Source organism: Leptidea sinapis, chromosome 20 (assembly GCF_905404315.1).
Source record: "Leptidea sinapis chromosome 20, ilLepSina1.1, whole genome shotgun sequence".
Lineage (NCBI taxonomy): Eukaryota > Metazoa > Arthropoda > Insecta > Lepidoptera > Pieridae > Leptidea > Leptidea sinapis.
Genome location: NC_066284.1, coordinates 5,869,604 through 5,889,451, shown reverse-complemented (window position 1 = coordinate 5,889,451; position 19,848 = coordinate 5,869,604). Strand labels below are relative to the sequence as shown.

Genomic DNA, 19,848 nt, shown 5'->3' with positions numbered 1-19,848 from the left:
TAGTTAAATTTGGATAAAACAAGAGCCTCACAAAGACGTATGCGTAGTTCTGTGGTTATAAATGGTCTAATTTGGTACAAAACTTTTAATCTATAAAAACCGTTGGAAATTACTTTATTTACATGCTTCTCATATCTTAGGGATTCATCCATTATAAACCCAAGATTACGAGCTTCGTGTACGCGTTCGATATGCTTATCATTTAGGACTAGTCTTACATTGTATTCATTAATTAATTCTAAGCCTTTACAATTGCCGAAGACCATAAATTTTGTTTTATCCGGATTTAAAATCAATGAGTTTTTTACAGACCACGTGAATATTGCATGAAGATCAGCATTTATAATATCTATTGCCTGTTGGGCTTCGTGTGGCGGAAAAGAAAAATAAAGCTGTATATCAGCGTAAATCTGATATTTTCTTATCAGTGTTTTATGTTTTTAATTATGTCAGCAATGTGTAGAATGAAGATAAGGGGCCCTAAAATAGAGCCCTGGGGAACTCCCCTCGTTATATTGGTACGTTCTGAAAAATTTGTGTTACCCTGCTCATCTATCACTGAGACCGTCTGTGTTCTATTAGTGAGATAACTTTCAAACCACTTAATACTATTTTCACTAAAACCATAGGAGCTAGCTTCGAAAGTAGGAGATTTATATTTAAAGTATCAAAAGCACGTGAGAAATCAAGAAGTATTAAGATTTTTATTTTTTTTTCCTCTTGCGCTGCTAAAATATTATCTACTACGTCAATGAGGGCCGCAGTAAATTTTGTGTTTATAAGTTGTTTTGTTGTAATTTTGAGTTTATAATTATAGAAAAAATTGTGCATAAGCGCATCAATTGCTTATGCACAATTTTTTCTATAATTTTTGAAGGACACGGAAGTATACTAATTGGTCTTAGGTCGGAAAAATTGCGTGGTATGTCATTTTTTGGCAGAGGACGAATCAGGGCATGCTGCCAAAGGTCGGGAGAAGTATTAGTTTTGAAAGAAATGTTAATAATATGTAATAGTTTGGTTAAAGTCTGTGATTGAGTGAGGAGCAGCATGTCAAGAAAAATGTCATCAATACCAATAGCATTCGACTTGAGCTCTTTTATAGCCATGAGGGTACCATTATCGTCAACAGTCCTAAAGTCAAAAGTTGAGTTACCGAAACGGTGAAACTCAAAATACGTAAGAGTGGATAATGTTACACTAGATTAGTTCCAGGGATATTCAAGAAGTGAGAATTAATTTTATTTGGATTATTTAAGTGGGGCGGTAATGGGTTGTGTTCTTTTGATTTTATTCGAATATTATGTTTTATGTGTTTCCACATTTTTTGAGGATTATTAATATTAGAGTTAATGTACGTATTGTAATACACTACCTTTTCCCTATGCAAGGCCTGAGGAACATAGCGTTTTAATTCTTTATAGAATTGTATGTGTGACTCAAGTTTTGTTTGTTTTTCTAATTTTTGGGCATCATCATACGTTTCATTATTAATTTAATGTTACAAGTAATCCATGGATATTGGGTTTCCTTAACATATAAATTTTATCTTGGAGCGTAAAAATCGAATAAATTTACGATATAATATGTCAGCAAAGATACAATTTCATTAACATTATTTATTAATAATAAATTTTTCCAGATAATATTGTTAAGCGAATTAATGAAATTTATGGAATCAATGTCTTTTATAGGTCTGCACACAATATGTTTAGGTTGTATTTTATTTTTCGGTATATTTAATGTACACGTTATAAATGCGTGACTACTAAGAGACTCTATGTAGTCTACCACTATACTCCCTAAACTAAGCGTTTTATTTGTACAAACTAAATCTATAAGGGATTCTGAATGGGACGTAAAATGTGTTGGTTGCGTCACGTGTTGCTCTAAACCAAACGCTGTTATAAAGTGTTCAAACTTTTCAAAACTTAAACTGGTTTTGCTTAAGCCATCGATATTAAAATCGCCTAATATAACTAAATGCTCACACCATACAAATGAGCCAACAGCTTCTGTGAGTGTATTTAGAAATAAATCGACATCTAACCATGGTGGCCGATATGCTGTACCTACGGCACATGTTTTTCCTCGCAATTTAAGTTTGACCCACATTTGTTCTATTATACATGTTTGAGGCGGCAACAAAACCTGTACTGCTATGTTTTTTTTTATAAAAAACCCAACTCCTCCGCGCGAGCGAACGGCAGTCAGGCGCGGAACATGAAGCAGTCTGTAGCCGGCTGGTGATGGTGCGCGCCCCTCCTCCCCAGCGCGCAGCCACGTCGCGTTTATGGCCAACAAATCCACACCGTGTCGCTCCACTGCTACGAGAAACTCGTCATGTTTCGTCCCTAACGAGCCAGGGTTAAGAAGTCCAATTTTTATTTTATCACTTAATGACATTTTTTTGAAAGGTTATTTTGCAAGTAGGATTGGAAAATGAAGTTATATTTAAATATGGTGATGTTATTGAATAAAGAAATAATAATAATATATAAAATAATGCAATAATAATATGCACATTTTCTTATTGCAACACTACATGTTCTATGGTTATTTAAAACACAATAATAATATAAAATATGATTTGCTGTAAATATTAGTGATCCATTAAATCCACCACACAGTACCTTTAAAAATAACACCAAACGTAATCCAAGTTGATGTACGACTATGCTGTCGGCGACGTAATATATGCAAATAATTGTTGACACACAGAAATAATAAAAGAAATTAAAATAAAGCCGAAGATATATACGAAATAATAAACAAATATTAAAACAATAACTAAAAAAATCGATAAAATCAAAAAGTAATACAATATTTCTATTTATGTTTTGCAATAAGCAGTAATTAGCAAAACTATTAAAAATTTTAAAACACAATATATAGAAATGTCTTAAAAAAATGTCTTATTTCATCATTAAAATAAAAACATATAACATAGCTAAACAAACTTACAAGGATATTGAAATATTGAGTAAAGTTATATTTTCTACCTAAATAATATAGAACGTATAAACATGTTAGACAGTATTAATTTAATAATGTTTGATGCCTCAAAGTGTCAAAAGCGCTGCTGTAGTCAAGAAATACAACCATTACATGTTTTTTGTTATCTAGTTGTTCGTAAATTTTCTCCGTGAATGCACTAAGCAACTGTGTTGTATTTTTTTTGTGGTTGAAAGCCATACTGTGTACTATTCAGGATGTGATTTTTTTTAAAAAACAAATGTTTTTCATTACAGATATATTTTTCTATAATTTTATCTATTATTGGGAGTATCGTAATAGGTCTATAGTTGTCATATACTTGTAGACTGCCCTTTTTGTGGATAGGTCTTACTATACCGTTCTTTAAGTCGTTGGGATATATGCCTTTACTTACACTCATATTTATTAAATTCGCTATCACTTTACTTATTTTTGTACATATATTTTTTATGCCTAATGGTATAATACCATCTATACCAGGAGATTTTTTTACTTTGATGGACTTAATAATTTTTCTATGTCACTTGAAGTTGCTTTTCTAAAACGCATAGTGACATTTGCTGAATTCGTGTAAGTAGACCTGTTTAACAAAGCTTTAGCTTTTAATTCCAAAATGTAAACAAAATGTAAAAAAGGTAAACCTTATTTGTAAAATGTTTTTATTTGCTAGATCAACTTTTTCGATGTTTTTTTGTCAAAAGCATTTTTTATTACGCTGTCCAATAATTTTTTCATTCTTCCAGTGATTTGGTTAAGTATTTCCCCTAATTTTCTAGGATTCTTATAATTGTTTTTTATTTATTATTGTAGAAATTTATTTTTAGTTTTTTGTATCATTTGCTTGATTTCTGGCTTTGTTGTAGTTTCTTTTTAGTTGAACGTTATTACTATCTTTTACCCATTTATTAAATAAATTATCTCTATAGGAACAAAATCTTATAATTCTAGGATTAATCCAGTGGTTTTGACGGCGTATATGCTTGATTTTCAACTTAATTTGTAATGTCGCTTCAGTATAAATATCTTTAAATTTATTCATGATATTGTTATTTATATCAGTTGGACAGTCAGTAGCCTCACACACACTATTCCAGTCCACTTGGCGTTCATATATTAATTTATTATTTAAACACAATTTATATTTTGGAGCATCCTGTATGCACACAGATGAACCAATGCAGGCAATCGCAATTGCACGGTGATCCGCTAGTTTTGTTCCTATTGCGGCGGTGTACAGTTCTTGTGTACGCGATTTAACATATATGTGGTCAATACAAGATTTACTTAAATCAAATAGCCGTTCGATATTTCGAACGTGTGTTCGGAAATTCCGCATATAAGGCCTAAGTTATACAGGCTATTACTGTATTAATGTTTTACGGGATTATCCTTTTTCAAATCAATATTTATATCTCCTATTAAGTACAAATCATTTTCGTTTGTTAATGAGATAAGTTTGTCATACAGTTCGCGTATAAATAAATGTTTACTGGTGTGAGGTGGTCTGTATACGGCACATATATTGCATATGTAACTGTGTTGTGTAGTTATGGAACAAATAATGCTCTCAAAATGGTGAGTAACGATATTGTGGATGTTGCATTTATGTTTATTATTTACATAAATAATTTACATAATAAGTTTGCCCTGTGCTGCCTCGGGGCGTAAAAAGAATAGGGTAGTCCCAGGTCCAAGGGTGTCGTAAGAGGCGACTACGGGCTTTTTGAAAGTGGGAGAGTCACGCTGCTGTCTTATGACGTCAGCACAACCGGGCCAGACTCCGGGTTACTTACCACACTCGCACAGAATACCGACGTGAAGTAGCGGCCTAGTGCCGCTATGTTTCGCATAGGTTAGTGTCGAGGACCGGAGGCCATTCCCCCCCGTCCTTTCCCCCCCCCCCCCCAACAAAATATGAGAGCGGTCCTAAAAAATAAATTACCCCAGGAGGGTACCGGCTCTTGTAGAGCCGGAGAATCCCTCCCCGAGCATTCGCGCTCGGGCTGCCTCTCGTATTCTGGGGAGGGCACAGTTCCGCGTATGTCACAGGACAAACAGGGCAGCAACACCACGGCACCCCGCTCCACGCTTAATGTGGACTTTTGTAACATCCGGGGAATTCACTCCAACTTAAACGCCGTCCACCACCACCTTGAGACGGCGCAGCCAGCCTTGTGTTTCCTTACGGAGACGCAGATATCTCGACCTAGCGATACGTCATATTTAACGTACCCCGGGTACAAAATTGAGCATAATTTCATGCCTCATGCCGGGGTATGTGTGTACGTTAGGGAGGATATCTGCTGTCGCCGTCTCGGCAATTTTGAGGGTAGGGGCCTGTCTACTCTCTGGCTCCGCGTAGATTTAGAGGAGCGCGTCCGCATCTATGCGTGTGTCTACAGGTCCCATAGTGGTAACGCAGAAACGGATCACCTCATGGGCTGCGTTCAAGCGGCATTTGATGACGTGCTTGCTCAGATCCCCTCCGCTGAAATCGTAGTCTTGGGTGATTTCAACGGGCACAATGCCGAATGGCTTGGATCACGTACCACAGACTACGCAGGGCGATCTGTGCATAATTTTGCATTGGCGTATGGTCTGTCCCAATTGGTTGAGTCGCCGACGCGGCTCCCGGATGTGGATAGCCACATGCCGTCCTTATTAGATCTTCTGCTGACTACACATCCCGATGGTTACCAGGTCTCTGTCGACGCCCCTCTCGGAACGTCCGACCATTGCCTGGTCAGGAGTGTAGTGCCTTTCCGACGCCAACGTCGCAGACCACCAGCGACCCGCCGCGTTTGGCACTACAAGTCAGCAGATTGGGATAGGATGCGTTCCTTTTTTGCATCCTACCCTTGGGGCAGGGTTTGTTTCCTTTCAGATGATCCTAGTGCCTGCGCCGTTGCAGTAGCCGATGTGATACTGCAGGGCATGGATATTTTTATACCAAGCTCTGTAGTACCGATCGGTGGCAGATCACAGCCCTGGTTCGATGCGTCAGTTAAAGCAGCATCTGACTGCAAAAAACAGGCGTATCGAACTTGGGTTGCGGCGCTGGGCTCAAAGGATCCGAACTGCAAAGTTCTGAAGAGGAAATATAACCGTGCCTCCAGATTTTTTAAGCGGCAAATCGCCCGTGCGAAATCGAAGGACGTCGTCAAAATTGGCGAGCAGCTTTCCAGTTACCCGACCGGAACACGCAAGTTCTGGTCGTTGTCGAAAGCTGCCCTTGGTAACTTCAACCAGCCGTCCATGCCGCCGTTGCACATGAGGAATGACACCCTGGCCCATACGGCAAAAGAGAAAGCCGATCTCCTGTGCACTCTTTTTTCCTCCAACTCGGCTCTTGACGACAACGGAAAAACACCGCCGACCATCCCGCGGTGTCAGAGCTCCATGCCTGAAGTACAGTTCCGACAGAAAACTGTTAGGCGAGCTCTGTTTTCGTTGGACGTCAGGAAGTCGAGCGGGCCGGATGGCATTTCTCCAATCTGAGTTGACGCCGCTGCTAACGCGTTTATTCCGGCACTCTTATTCAAAAGGCGTAGTCCCTGATTCATGGAAGTCAGCCCTTGTCCATCCGATCCCAAAAAAAGGAGACAGTTCGGATCCGGCAAACTACAGGCCTATTGCTATTACCTCCCTACTCTCCAAAATTATGGAGAGCATAATTAACCGCCAGCTCTTGGTATACCTTGAGGGTCACCAGTTGATCAACGACCGGCAGTACTGCTTTCGCCATGGTCGGTCGACTGGCGATCTTCTGGTATACCTAACACACAGATGGGCGGCGGCTATTGAAAGCAAGGGGGAAGGCATGGCAGTTGGTCTGGATATAGCGAAGGCCTTTGATCGTGTATGGCACAAGGCGCTCCTCGCAAAACTTCCATCATTTGGGCTTCCCGAGAGCTTATGCAAGTGGACCTCCAGCTTCCTCACTGGGCGCAGCATACAGGTCGTTATCGACGGTTATTGCTCGAATCCCAAGCCCGTGAACGCTGGAGTGCCCCAAGGCTGTGTGCTATCTCCCACGCTGTTTCTTCTGCATATCAATGATATGTTGGACACCGCCAACATGCATTGCTATGCAGACGACAGCACTGGTGATGCCGTATACACGGGCCATGCAGGTCTCTCTCGGGAAAACGTCGACCAGTGCCGGGTGAAACTTGTGTCTTCTATCGAGTCCTCTCTCGAGAAGGTCGCGGAATGGGGTAAGTTGAACCTTGTCCAATTTAACCCCCAGAAGACTCAAGTTTGCGCGTTTACCACTAAAAAAACCCCATTTGCCGTATCACCGCTCTTCGAGAACACTTCCCTTAAAGCCTCGCCTAGTATCGGAATACTGGGTCTCGAAATCTCGAGCAATTGCCAATTCCATGGCCATCTGGAGGGCAAAGCCAAACTGGCTTCAAAGAAACTGGGCGTCATAAATAGAGCACGGCAATACTTCAAGCCGGCCCACATTCTAGCGCTCTACAAAGCGCAGGTCCGGCCTCACATGGAGTATTGCTGTCATCTCTGGTCTGGCGCACCCCAGTATCAGCTCGATCCATTTGACCGCGTGCAACGCAGAGCAGCTCGAATTGTCGGGGACCCAGTACTCTGTGAACGGCTGGATCACTTGGCGTTGCGTAGAGACGTCGCTTCATTGTGTGTCTTCTACCGCATTTATCACGGGGAGTGTTCCGAAGAGCTGTTCAACCTGATTCCTGCCGCCGAATTTCACCTTCGCACGACACGCCACAAGTTACGATATCATCCCCACCATCTGGATGTGTGGCGGTCCTCCACAGTGCGGTTTTCAAGGAGCTTTCTTCCTCGTACCACGAAGCTGTGGAATGAGCTTCCTTGTGCGGTGTTTCCGGGACGATACGACATGGGTACCTTCAAGAAAAGCGCGTACACCTTCCTTAAAGGCCGGCAACGCTCGTGTGATTCCTCTGGTGTTGCAGGAGAGTGTGGACGGCGGTGATCACTTAACACCAGGTGACCCGTACGCTCGTTTGTCCTCCTATTCCATAAAAAAAAAAAAAAAAGGCTGAGAACATCTGAAATCCTTCAATATTAAATAGGCAACTTATATTATCAGAGATGTTTACTTCAGTCAATATACACACATCGATACATTTTTTGAAGTTGCAGCAAAGTTGTTAATAATTGATCTTATATTTATATGCATGCATAGCAGGTTAACATTCGTGCTAGGTATTTGATCAATAAAGTGGTTTATATTTATGCAGTTTGTTAATTCATTTATATCATCTAGTACTATATTATGACACATCATAAATCAATTTATTTAGTATAGGAAATATATAACAGTTAAATTAGTACCTGCGAATTGTTTACGAAGCTTTCGAGAATTTATCAACTAAGTCGTTAATGTTCCGTATAGCGTAAACTTTGGCCTTGTCATCCTTGCGAGCACGGACTAACCCTTTCTTAAACCATACATATTTAAACTACAGCTCTTTTATTAATTCTTGTCAGAATAATTGTTTGTTTAGCCTAAACATAGATTCTCGTATGTTTACTATATTATTATTGCCTTTTTGTGCGGTGTGAGTATCTGACACAGTAATCTTATTTAGTTTTGACGCCATTATCCATTTTTCTTGGGTATCTTCATCTCTGAGCTCAAGTAATAACTTTGAAGGTCGATCACCTTTTCCATGGATTACACGGGTCAACATCTGTCTGACTTTGATTGCAAAGCATTAAATTTCGGTAGTTTAGGTCGTAATTAGACGGAAAAAAATATATGGCATGAAAAACTTTGCTTTTTTGCTTAGAAGACTGATTGAACGAAATTTTTAAAAATCTCGGATTTTAATTTTTGATTGAAAATAAAACTATTGAAATAAAAATGTTTATTATTTTTATTAAGTTTTACTATCAAATTAGCTTACAGAAAAGTGGAAAATAACTTAAAAGTGCACACTTTTACTTTTTCTTTTATGTTCATAGCTACTTTCTCTCAATAAACCCCAAATATAGGCGCCCATCATGTTTTCATTGTATTGGCCTTGATAGCGTTGTTCAAAATTCATGATGTCCTGATGGAAACGTTCTCCTTGCTCTTCGGAATAGGTTCCCATATTGTTTTTAAATTTATCCAAATGAGCATGCAGCATATGTACTTTTAATGACATCCTGCAGCCCATGGCCTTAAAATTTGTAAGCATATCCTCAACCAACTTTTCGTAGTTTTCAGCTTTATTATTTCCTAAAAATCCAGAAGCTACTGCTTTAAAACTGTTCCAACTTGCTTTTTGAGTACGATTCAGCAACGTTGGAAATTTTCCATCGGCGAAAATCTGTCTTATTTGCGGACCAACAAAAACCCCAGCTTTAACCTTTGCTTCCGATAACTTCGTAAAAATTTTTTTAAGTATTCAAAAGCTTCTGAAGTTTCATCCAGTTTTTTAACAAATTGTTTCATCAACCCTAACTTAATGTGAAAAGGCGGCATTAACACTTTTGCCGCTTCAACAATCGGCTCAAATTTGACGTTCTGTTTACCGACACACAATTCTGTTCTTACAGGCTATGACCGTTGAATATAGTGTTTAGAATCCGCTCTGCTATCCCACAAGCACAAATAACACGGATACTTTGTATATCCACCCTGTAGCTCCATTAAAAATCCCCCATTTTAAAATCTCCAATCAGCTCCCAGTTATACTCACGATACTTTACAGATTCAAGCAAAATTTTGACACTTTCATAATTTTCTTTAAGATGTACTGAGTGAGCAATTGGAAGAGACGGAAATTTATTTCCGTTGTGCAATAGAACTGCTTTTAAACTTTTTGTAGAGCTGTTAATGAATAAACGATATTCGCTAGGGACACAGGGTATGCCAATTGCTTCAAACATACCTTTAATGTCATTACAAAAACAAAGTCCATCTTCCTTCGTGAAAAACGTTGCAAACATTTCATGCCTAGTCCGCTGATCCGTGATCTTAACATCATCAAGCAAATTCCACTGTTTTAACTGAGAGCCTAGAAGCTCTGCTTTATTTTTTGGCAAATTTAAATCTCTAATTAGATCGTTAAAATCTTCTGAAGTAATGAGATAGTGTTTTGGTTGTTCAGGTGTAGGCAAAAACTCCTAATCGGAATTACTTTTATAAGAACTAAAAGATGAGCCACTTTTCTGCGATTATTTTTTTGGTGGCTCAGGTACTGGTCGTGTCAGGTCGTGAGCAATTGGAGCAGAAGAAGATTCGAGGTCAGGATATTCAATAGGTTTTGCATTTTTACCTCTACGTCTTTTACTCGGATTCACCATACAAAAGTAGCAGTCAGTAAGTAATATGGTCTTTTGGTTCTCGCCAAATCCTTGGTATTACAAATTTCATAGACCTTTTCTCACCTCGATACCAACCTAAAAATATAAAAATAAAAATTAATAAGTCTATTATTTTGGATTCATCGCTTAATTAAATAAAAATTGCTTACCTTCCAAACACCTTTTACAATAACTACAAGCAACATGTGGAGCCCATGGCTTATCTTGATTCTGTACAGGACAGTCAAAATATGCTTCATAGGCTACACAGAGAACGTGAGATGTCTTTAGTTCATATTTCACGTCTCAAACTTTAATAAATTGACCACATATAAAACAAAATGCATCAGCATCGTATTTGCACTTTCGTGACGACATTTTAAGTTATTCTGGGCTTGTAAATAACACCTGATGGTTGTTTATCACTCGGGTGCCATGTAGCGGCACAGTATAGACGTTAATACCCCACTCGCACCGCGCGGTCTTTTTAAAAATATTAAAATCAATTAAAATTTATGAAAAAATTGAAAAATGAGTATTATTATTATAAACATCACAAAAGCAAACTTTATACCGAAAAAAGGTATTTTCTTTTCGTTTTTGTGCATAACTAACTGGAAAATAATAGTATAAACTTTAGGACAAATAACGAAAATTTTTTTGTTGAACTTGATGCCTTCTGTGGGTTGTTTTATTTTATTTGCTATATGTTTTACCACTTGATTTGCTTCGTCGTAGGTATCTGTACTCACGATAGAAATCTTAATGTATTTGCAGAGTTTTTGTTGTTCGATTTCTTGTATGTATTGTTCCAAGGCACCTACACGTATTTCAAGATTGGTATTCTTGTTTGTGAGTTCTATATTTTTCCGCTCTAAAGATTTTATTGTTTTTTTAAACATTTCAATGCATTCAACTACTTCGTCAAGCTTAGCACTATGAAACTGTAATGAGTCATTTAGCTCCCTCATTTCCTTCGTTATAGCTTTTTCGACTTCTTTCGATATGTTCCAGAGAAGTTTTTTTGTATTAACGTTAACCGACTCTTCCTCATTATCGTCTTCAGGCTCAATTATAGCGGAACTTCGCCTTGGTGCTTCATTTTGGCATTGCAAACAAGTCCATTCTAAGCTAGGCGTGGCCTTAAAGGCTATTATTATAATTATTATTTATTACTTATTTGTTTGTTGCTGAGCACCTGTACATTTTGTATTTAGATGCACCGTACGTTCACATTTGCCACATTCTACACCTTGTAATACTCTTGTTATTGTTTTACACTTATTAGCCATTGTTTGCGACTAAAGTTCGTTTTTGTGAATGGTTGTAGAAACTATAACTGTCACTAATGGCGGTTAGATGACGACTGAATGAAAGTATGATATCATGACTGAATGACAAATCAGCCGATGAAATACATAAGGTCCAATCAAATTTGATAATTGCAGGTCATCTGGAAGATTTATATGGTGCCCCGGGCCTGAAGTGAATAACTCTTTGTTGAGCGTCCGTACTAATGGAGTGCATGAACGAAATCCCATGTCCTCGTCGATCCAAAGACGAATTACCAAGTAAAGATTAGTGATAATTATTAATGTTCTGAATACATATAAAACTGAACTGAAGTAAAGACTATAAAAATAACAGCTTTCTACTAAACTAATATTTCAACATTATTATTATATTCGATTGTTTTTTCAATTCTACGGCCCATTATCATTCCTCAACAGCATGGTTTCATTAACAATAAATCTGTAGAGTTCAACTTATATTAGTTTGTTGATCAGGTAACTTCCGCAATGGATCAAGGTTTCCAGGTGGACGTTGTGTATACCGATGATTTTGAATATTTTGATAAAATCTGTCATCTAATATTAATTCGAAAAATTCAAGAACTCGGTATACATGGCGACCTCCTCCGCTGGCTTACTTCAAACCTCGGGACTAAAGCCAGGCGGTTACAATTGAAGGAGAAATTGAAACAAGAGAAACGGCTATCTCAGAAGTCTGAAGATAAATAAGGGAACTACGTGAATGAATTTTTCGATGATGATTTTGTGTTAGAAGATTGTGTGTGTTTAAGTTACAGGTTACTTCTACTAAAAGCTCTGCGTTCTACTAAAGGCTCTATGTTCGTGCCTGCTACTTCTGGTGTTCCTCAAGGATCTCATCTTGGACCCCTTCTATTTCATCTAAACATTAGTGACATCATTGCAGTATTTAAACATTCTTCAAATCTTCTCTATTCTGACAATATGAAGATATATAAAACAATACGTACGTAATCCTTCTGATTGTAACTAAATACCGGATACTTTGAATGAATTGTGTAAATATTGCAATGATAATCTCTTACAGCTTAATATTAAAAAAAAGTTACGTCATATCATTTTCCCGCAAAAAATTAATATTAAATTCAAGTGCACTTTAAATGAGAATCTTGTTGGACGGGTTTTATGGTTGAGAGATTTGGGCGTTCACCATGACTCTCTGTTACTCAACACTATAGATATGTGACTGCAAAAGCCTATCGAATGCTTGGTTTTGTTCTTAGAGTTAGTGAAGATTTTAAACATATTCGTACACCGAGCCGAATTCAAGTATAGATACTTGAATTCGGCTCGGTGAATTCTCATTGCAAAGTCCATATTCAAGAAATAGAGAAATTTCAAACATAATTATTAAAGCATTGAAAATTTAGGTGTTCTGCTATCGATCAATTTGGTACTTATTTATCTAATCTCTCTGGAAAAACGTCGTAAGGTAAAAGACCAAACATTTCTGCTAAGATTACTTCATAATTTAATTGACTCTCCAATAAGAAGAATTTCTTATTTGCCTTAAATTCTGATATCCACGACAATCTTCGCAAATTAAATCTTTATTTAACTTACATACTACACACACTCAATATACACTAAACGCTTTTATTCATCATTCTTGTGTATTATACAACAAATAATACTGTTCAATTGATTACTTTTCATGTTCGTTACAGAAGTTGAACAAATTAAGTAAATGTCTTAGTTTAAATTATTCTTATTTGTATTAAATTATATTGTCTTCTTGTTAACAAAATTTTTTAAGTAATTATTACTTAAATCATTCTTAATTATTTTATTCTATTGTGGAAACTTTTATTGTTCAATGATTTATATTTTATGTTTTGCTTTTAAGTGTATTAAGTTGTAGGTACTGTTGGTTTACAAAAATAAATAAAATTATTAATTGTAACTAATAACGAAGAACAAACATTAGAAGAACTTTCATTAACAGATGATATAATATCACGTGAATAAAAATCTTTCTTTTTTAACGAAATAGGAATCCGCTCATAAATAAACCAAACAACATGACAAGAAACATTTCAGCTGATTGAATCATATTAAAACACAAGTCTGTATATTACTTAAATACTGAAATTTCTGAAAGGCGACATCTAGAGGAAGTTCCCCACATATCTATCATAGCACCGGGCAGTCTGTGTGTGCTACTGAAAATAAGGTTGGTATGGTTCAGCATTTCAGTCAGGCCAGTTAGTTTACATGAATGCCCTCAGATGTCAGGATCACATTGTTGGCTTTTTTACTAGGCGCTATAAGAATTTATTGCAAACTAGTGAGTATGTGTTGCCTAGCATTTTTCAGTATCGCTTCTCGGCCTTTTGGCTAAGATCAAAGTGTAGTATCTGTTCTTTTCAGCTTAATATCTGAAAGTTCCCGCATTGCGGGACCAGTATATTAAACTGATTTTTGTAAAATGACGGGGTGTTAGGGGCTCGCTCCACTCCTGTCACGGGTCGGCCCGGCATTGCAGTGCCGCCGGGATTGGCCCATATAACAAATTAAAATATCTTAATATTGATCATATAGTACATATTGTTATAGTACATCATACCATCATAGTAATTCGCCAAATATGTAGTTGGTTTTGTTATATGGAGTGAAATTAAAAAAAAAAATTGCATTTACATGAGTGAATGACGTTTTTTGATGTTTTTGAATTAGAATACAAGATATATGGCTCACATTTTTAATTTATAAAAAAAAATATCAACAGTGATCATCAATTATATCAGAATATATACTATACAATTCAGGTCACTTGAAATATATATTATTAGACAGAAGACACATAGTTCACACATCATATTATACTACTAAGCTAATAATTAATTAAAAAAAATATCTATCATTATAATCTTACTCATAATTGCCTGTACTCGACGTAGAAGGGTTATTTTAAATATTGAAAAGCTTAATTACGTTCGTACAAGAAAACTATCTTTATATTTACGTATTGTCGAATGGAGTTGAAGAAACTTAGAATGCGAAGTTACCAATCTTTCCTGCCAACTAGTCACCTGGCTATAAAATAAAGCGGCGAAATAATATTGAAACGCAATCTGTGTTATTCATAACTTTTATGATGTATAATTAATAATTTCATATAATAAACTCAAATTTATATAAACAAAATGATAGAGGTTTTCATTTCTATAACGGAATTATAACTGCATTGATAATTTATACGTCTAGATAGAGTCTCTTGCTGTTAGTCAACAACTTAATTAATGGAGCGAATATAAAACAATCATTAACAATAAATCTGTATGGCCCCGCCGATTCTATAAATGTACTAAAACTACTTAAACAAATTAATCATTTTAATATTATTTTCTACAATATTAATTAAGACTTAATAAATCGTAGGAATTTAGATTATTTAGGCCCTAGTAGAACATACCTATGCGCCTCGCACATATGCAAGAAATAAGGACTGTGTAATATATATATATATATATATATTGTTGCAGTGTATGTGGGTTGCTGCATCTATTATACTCAATTTAGTAATAAAAACTATTTGTAGAAAGATGAAGTTGTAAATCTTAAAAAACTCAACCTTTTCCGAGGTCGTGGTAAATAGTAAATAGCATAAATTTTTAGCATAAGCATTATTTCGTCGAAATACATGAATACCGAATACGGTGATATTAATTTGATTTACGTCACAAGTTAGGCAGCACTACTACTGAAATTCCTCAGGACTACGAGAGAGTACGCTCATTTGTTGATTAATTATTCCATTTAGAAAAAAATTAACATAGATATTATTTTCACAAATAATTCTCGGATTCATCGCTGATAAATATATTAATAATATAATAAATAAATATTGTTAATCCATTATTAGAAGTTCTACAATAGTATTATTATAACCTAATTTAAGTTCTGTGGATTTTGTAATGTTTTAAATAAATAACATACCGGTATGAAATATCTAGTCATGTGACAAATGTCAAGGTCCTCGAAACCGTAACGGATTGGATATCTGATCTACGTTCTTAAAGTGATCTCAATGTTCAAATAATGCTGCTACCCTTACCATAATTTGGGTTCCGTAGTCAGCTTACAGAACCTCACAGTTTAGTCATATACGCCTGTTTTTCTAGAATCAGGGAATATAAGTACTATAAAGATACAGAAATTTAAACTAACATATCATATAAAATTTTATTGTTAAAAATAAAAGAATAGTGGCAAAAAAGAACTAAGGAATACTATTTCAGTTGTACATAAAATTTACCGTTTAATAAAACACGTTTGAGAAATAATAAAATTGAATACTTGAACACAGAATTATAAATATATTATTAAAAAGATGGGCCTTAAGTTTTATTTTTGCTTTAAAATAACAATCAACATACATAGATATATACACGCATGTCTCCTAGAGGCTAGAGTAGACCCTGCCTAACATAAAATCTGACTGTCTTAAGACTTTTTATAACAAGAATATGAAAATCCGAATATAAATTAAAGAAGTAAGGAGAAATACTAAGATATTGACGAGATAAAAGCTTTTTAATTATTATGACTTTGATTTTCGATCCAATTGCATGAATCGTGGTCACGGCGGAACGCGAGTTCCGATGCAATTGGATCGAAATATCGGAATCAAATACATAAAATATATATCGTGAGTACCCGTCATAATAATTACAATGTTAAAGTTCCGTGATGATAAAAGTTTAAAAAGAGATAAAAGCTTAGCTTGTTGTATGCAATATTTATTGAGACAATTGGCATTTGATTCAGTATTTTAGAAGATATTCGATAAGGCATACGGTTAATTACAGTCATATTTCAATTGAGAACAACATCAATAAGAAATAGTTTAGAAATATATTTATTTACTATAGGGACATATTATTGTAATTCAACACGTCTTGGTAAATGTCATGAAACTACATTAGTTCCTAAATGTACCACTAGATGTCGCTCAACCTCTTCTAGACGACACATAAGAATATGCGGGCAGATGTAACACGTGTTGCTGCCATATTAATAAATCCACTCTCCTTTATAATGTCAGAATAGGCCGTGTTGTGAAGACTGATCATGCTAAAGATCATATGTTACGAATAGAGCAATTCTGGATGTTCACAAATCAATCTTTGAGCATTGTTATAGGATTTGTCTTGTAGGTTTCATTTCACCTTCAATAGCTAATTCTGTTCCACCATTCTTTAGTGTTTCATATCTCGACCCAATGTGGTGAAACCCATCCAAGCACACATAGTGCGGTAGAATGTCCAGATTTTCATCAAAAATATTGGCATTCATGTACCAGCATTTAATTGTCAAATAGGTACTTATTCCCCAATATTTATTAAATTTTATGGAAATAACTACGGATGAAACTCATATGTGCAAGCTATAATAAAACATTTAAGTTAGATCATAATATTGATATCTTTTCAAATTTTAACTTTTATAAAAAACAGGTGTCCTTGTCATTATAAAGCTTAAATAAAGATTAGTAATTATGTAATTAGTATTACATTCATTATTTTTATTTTTCTAATTTATTTTTAGCATTAGCTTTTTAGTTTAGTAACGATGTGCATACCTTTAATATAGATTTTTTTTATGAAAATAAGGGACGAGACGAGCAAGACGTTCAGCTGATAGTAATTGATACGCCCTGTATATTACAATGCAGTGCCGCTCAGGATTCTTGAAAAACTCCAAAAATTTCTGAGCGGCAATACAACTGCGCTCGTCACCTTGAAACATAAGATGTTAAGTCTTATTTGTCCAGTAATATCACTAGCTACGGCGCCCTTCAGAACGAAACACAGTAATGCTTACACATTACTGCTTCACACCAGAAATAGGCGCCATTGTGGTACCCATAATATAGCCGGCCTCCTGTGCCTCCCACTGGTGAAAATATTTATTTCTTTATTATTTATTTAAACTTTAATTTAGATATGTATAGAATATGTATAGAATAGTAACACATATTAATGTTTATCTAATTCCTTTAAGTAAAATTATCTATCTAGTTGGTAAGCCTTAATAAATAAATAAATAAATAGTAATACTAACTCTTATACTATAGTCCTTCTATAACAGCTTTGCCTTAAAGGTAGAGTATAAAGGAATAAATCAACTCCGGCCGCGATACGTCAATTATATTTACAATCCTTAAACCTTTTTATACGTGGAAAAAGTTTGAATGTGAAGGGATTTTATCTCTGATAATGGGAATGATTCAGCCTTCAATAGAGCAAAAGTATTATTCATCTACGTATTCTTGTAATACGGATTTATAAGAAGCTTTTTATATAAATATAAAGTAGATTGTCAATATCCACTTATGTTTATCTTATTGATGAACCGGGACACGGAATTCATCTATTCTATGGTTTCATGATTTATTTTAAATCAGGCTTTATTTATTGTATTAATACATTAAGATCTAATTAAGCTATTAATAATCATAATAAGCTATTAAAAGTGAAAAACCGCATTAGCCGCGTAAAATATGTAGCCTCACAGCTTAAATACTTAAAGCTGTACGGGATCGTATAAATCCTCGTATAATTAAGAAAAAACTGAAATCATACATATGGAGTGGGAGGCTCCTTTGCACAGGAAGCCGGCTAGATTATGGGTACCATAACGGCGCCTATTTCTGCCGTGAAGCAGTAATGTGTAAGCATTACTGTGTTTCGGTTTGTGTCTCAAGGTGACGAGCGCAATTGTAGTGCCGCTCAGAATTTTTGGATTTTTTGAGAATCCTGAGCGGCACTGCATTGTAATGGGCATGGCGTATCAATTACCATCAAACAAATAAATAAAAAAATAAAGTCACTTATAGTAAATATATATACATAATTTATTTAACTGGCATTAATGTTCTGTAGTTAATGCACCTACATTTAACTCTTTGTTAGCATATATTACAAATCCATGTGGTTTTCTGATGCTAGCTATAAGTATTTTCTTTTATAAACTTTAATATAAATATATAAATAAAGACCACCAGCGAATTCCACCTTCGCACGACACGCCACAAATTAGGATATCATCTCCACCATCTGGATGTGTGGCGGTAATCCAAACTGCGGTTTTCAAGAAGCTTTCTTTCACGTACTACTAAGCTGTGGAATGAGCTTCCTTAAGCGGTGTTTACGAGACGATACGACATGGGTACTATCAAAAAAAGCGCGTACACCTTCCTTAAAGGCCGGCCATGCTCCTGTTATTCCTTTGGTGTAGCAAGAGAATGTGGGCGGTGTTGATCACTTAACACCAGGTGACCTGTACTCTCGTTTGTCCTTCTTTTCTATAAAAAAAAACGAGTAAGTAGTCATTTATTGGAACAATAGGAACGACGGGTATACATCGGTAAATATTTTTTTATCTACGCTGCTGTCTTTCTTAATTAAATATATGGCGATAATTTTTCACTATGACTTTCTTTGTTTATTCGTATTTCTGTAATTTTTCACATCATTGCTGCACCCGTCTCTCAATATCTGGCGTGGTGCAAGCGTACGTAGCAATGTAATATATGTATATATAGTGGACAGTCACAACCACCGACAACCGAGACGTGGTAAATGGTTGTTACCAATTTGAATAAATCTTATTTGATATTACTGCTGTGGACTATACAAAGAAGCTTAAAACACTGTCATTATCATATCATTGTGTTTCAATGAATTTGAGATTGGTTTAGATTCTCAATTCAGTCCCTATATAGTTCTCCTGCCCACGTGTATGTTAGTGAATACCCACTAACGGCTGGACCGATTTTTAAAATTTCATACGTCTGTACAATGTATAATTTATAAAGTAATCCCGTCTTCTTGTTAATATTCATGTAAAATTTGAATTAAAGCTATTTAGTAGTTTTGCCTGGATATAGATATTGACAAATCGACAGAAATGATAAAAATTTACTTTTTTGGCTCCGGTATTGTTTGTAGGACTATTTGAAATAACATTCCTTTTCCAGTTTCTACTTTGTAACAATGTTATTATAATATGTATATTCGATGATAAAATTCTATAGGCGTTTATAATATAATGGTGCCACTGAGAATTTAGCCAATGTAGGGTCGGACATCCGATCAGATATGGTTTGAATCCAACCATTTACAGGCGGTTATTTTGTCAGATGATATCCACGATTATCATCAGGTTTGACTTCTCCGAAGATTTCATTCAGTATTCAACTGAGGAGTAGATC

The 19,848-nt window shown here is 35.7% G+C and overlaps 1 non-coding gene across 1 annotated transcript; it reads left to right on the top strand.

The window, feature by feature from the left end:
* The first annotated feature begins 13,947 nt into the window (after window positions 1-13,947).
* LOC126970376 (U2 spliceosomal RNA) lies at window positions 13,948-14,140 on the top strand. The gene has a single exon (XR_007730627.1). It is a non-coding gene; the product is annotated as a U2 spliceosomal RNA (small nuclear RNA).
* The last annotated feature ends 5,708 nt before the right edge of the window (window positions 14,141-19,848 follow it).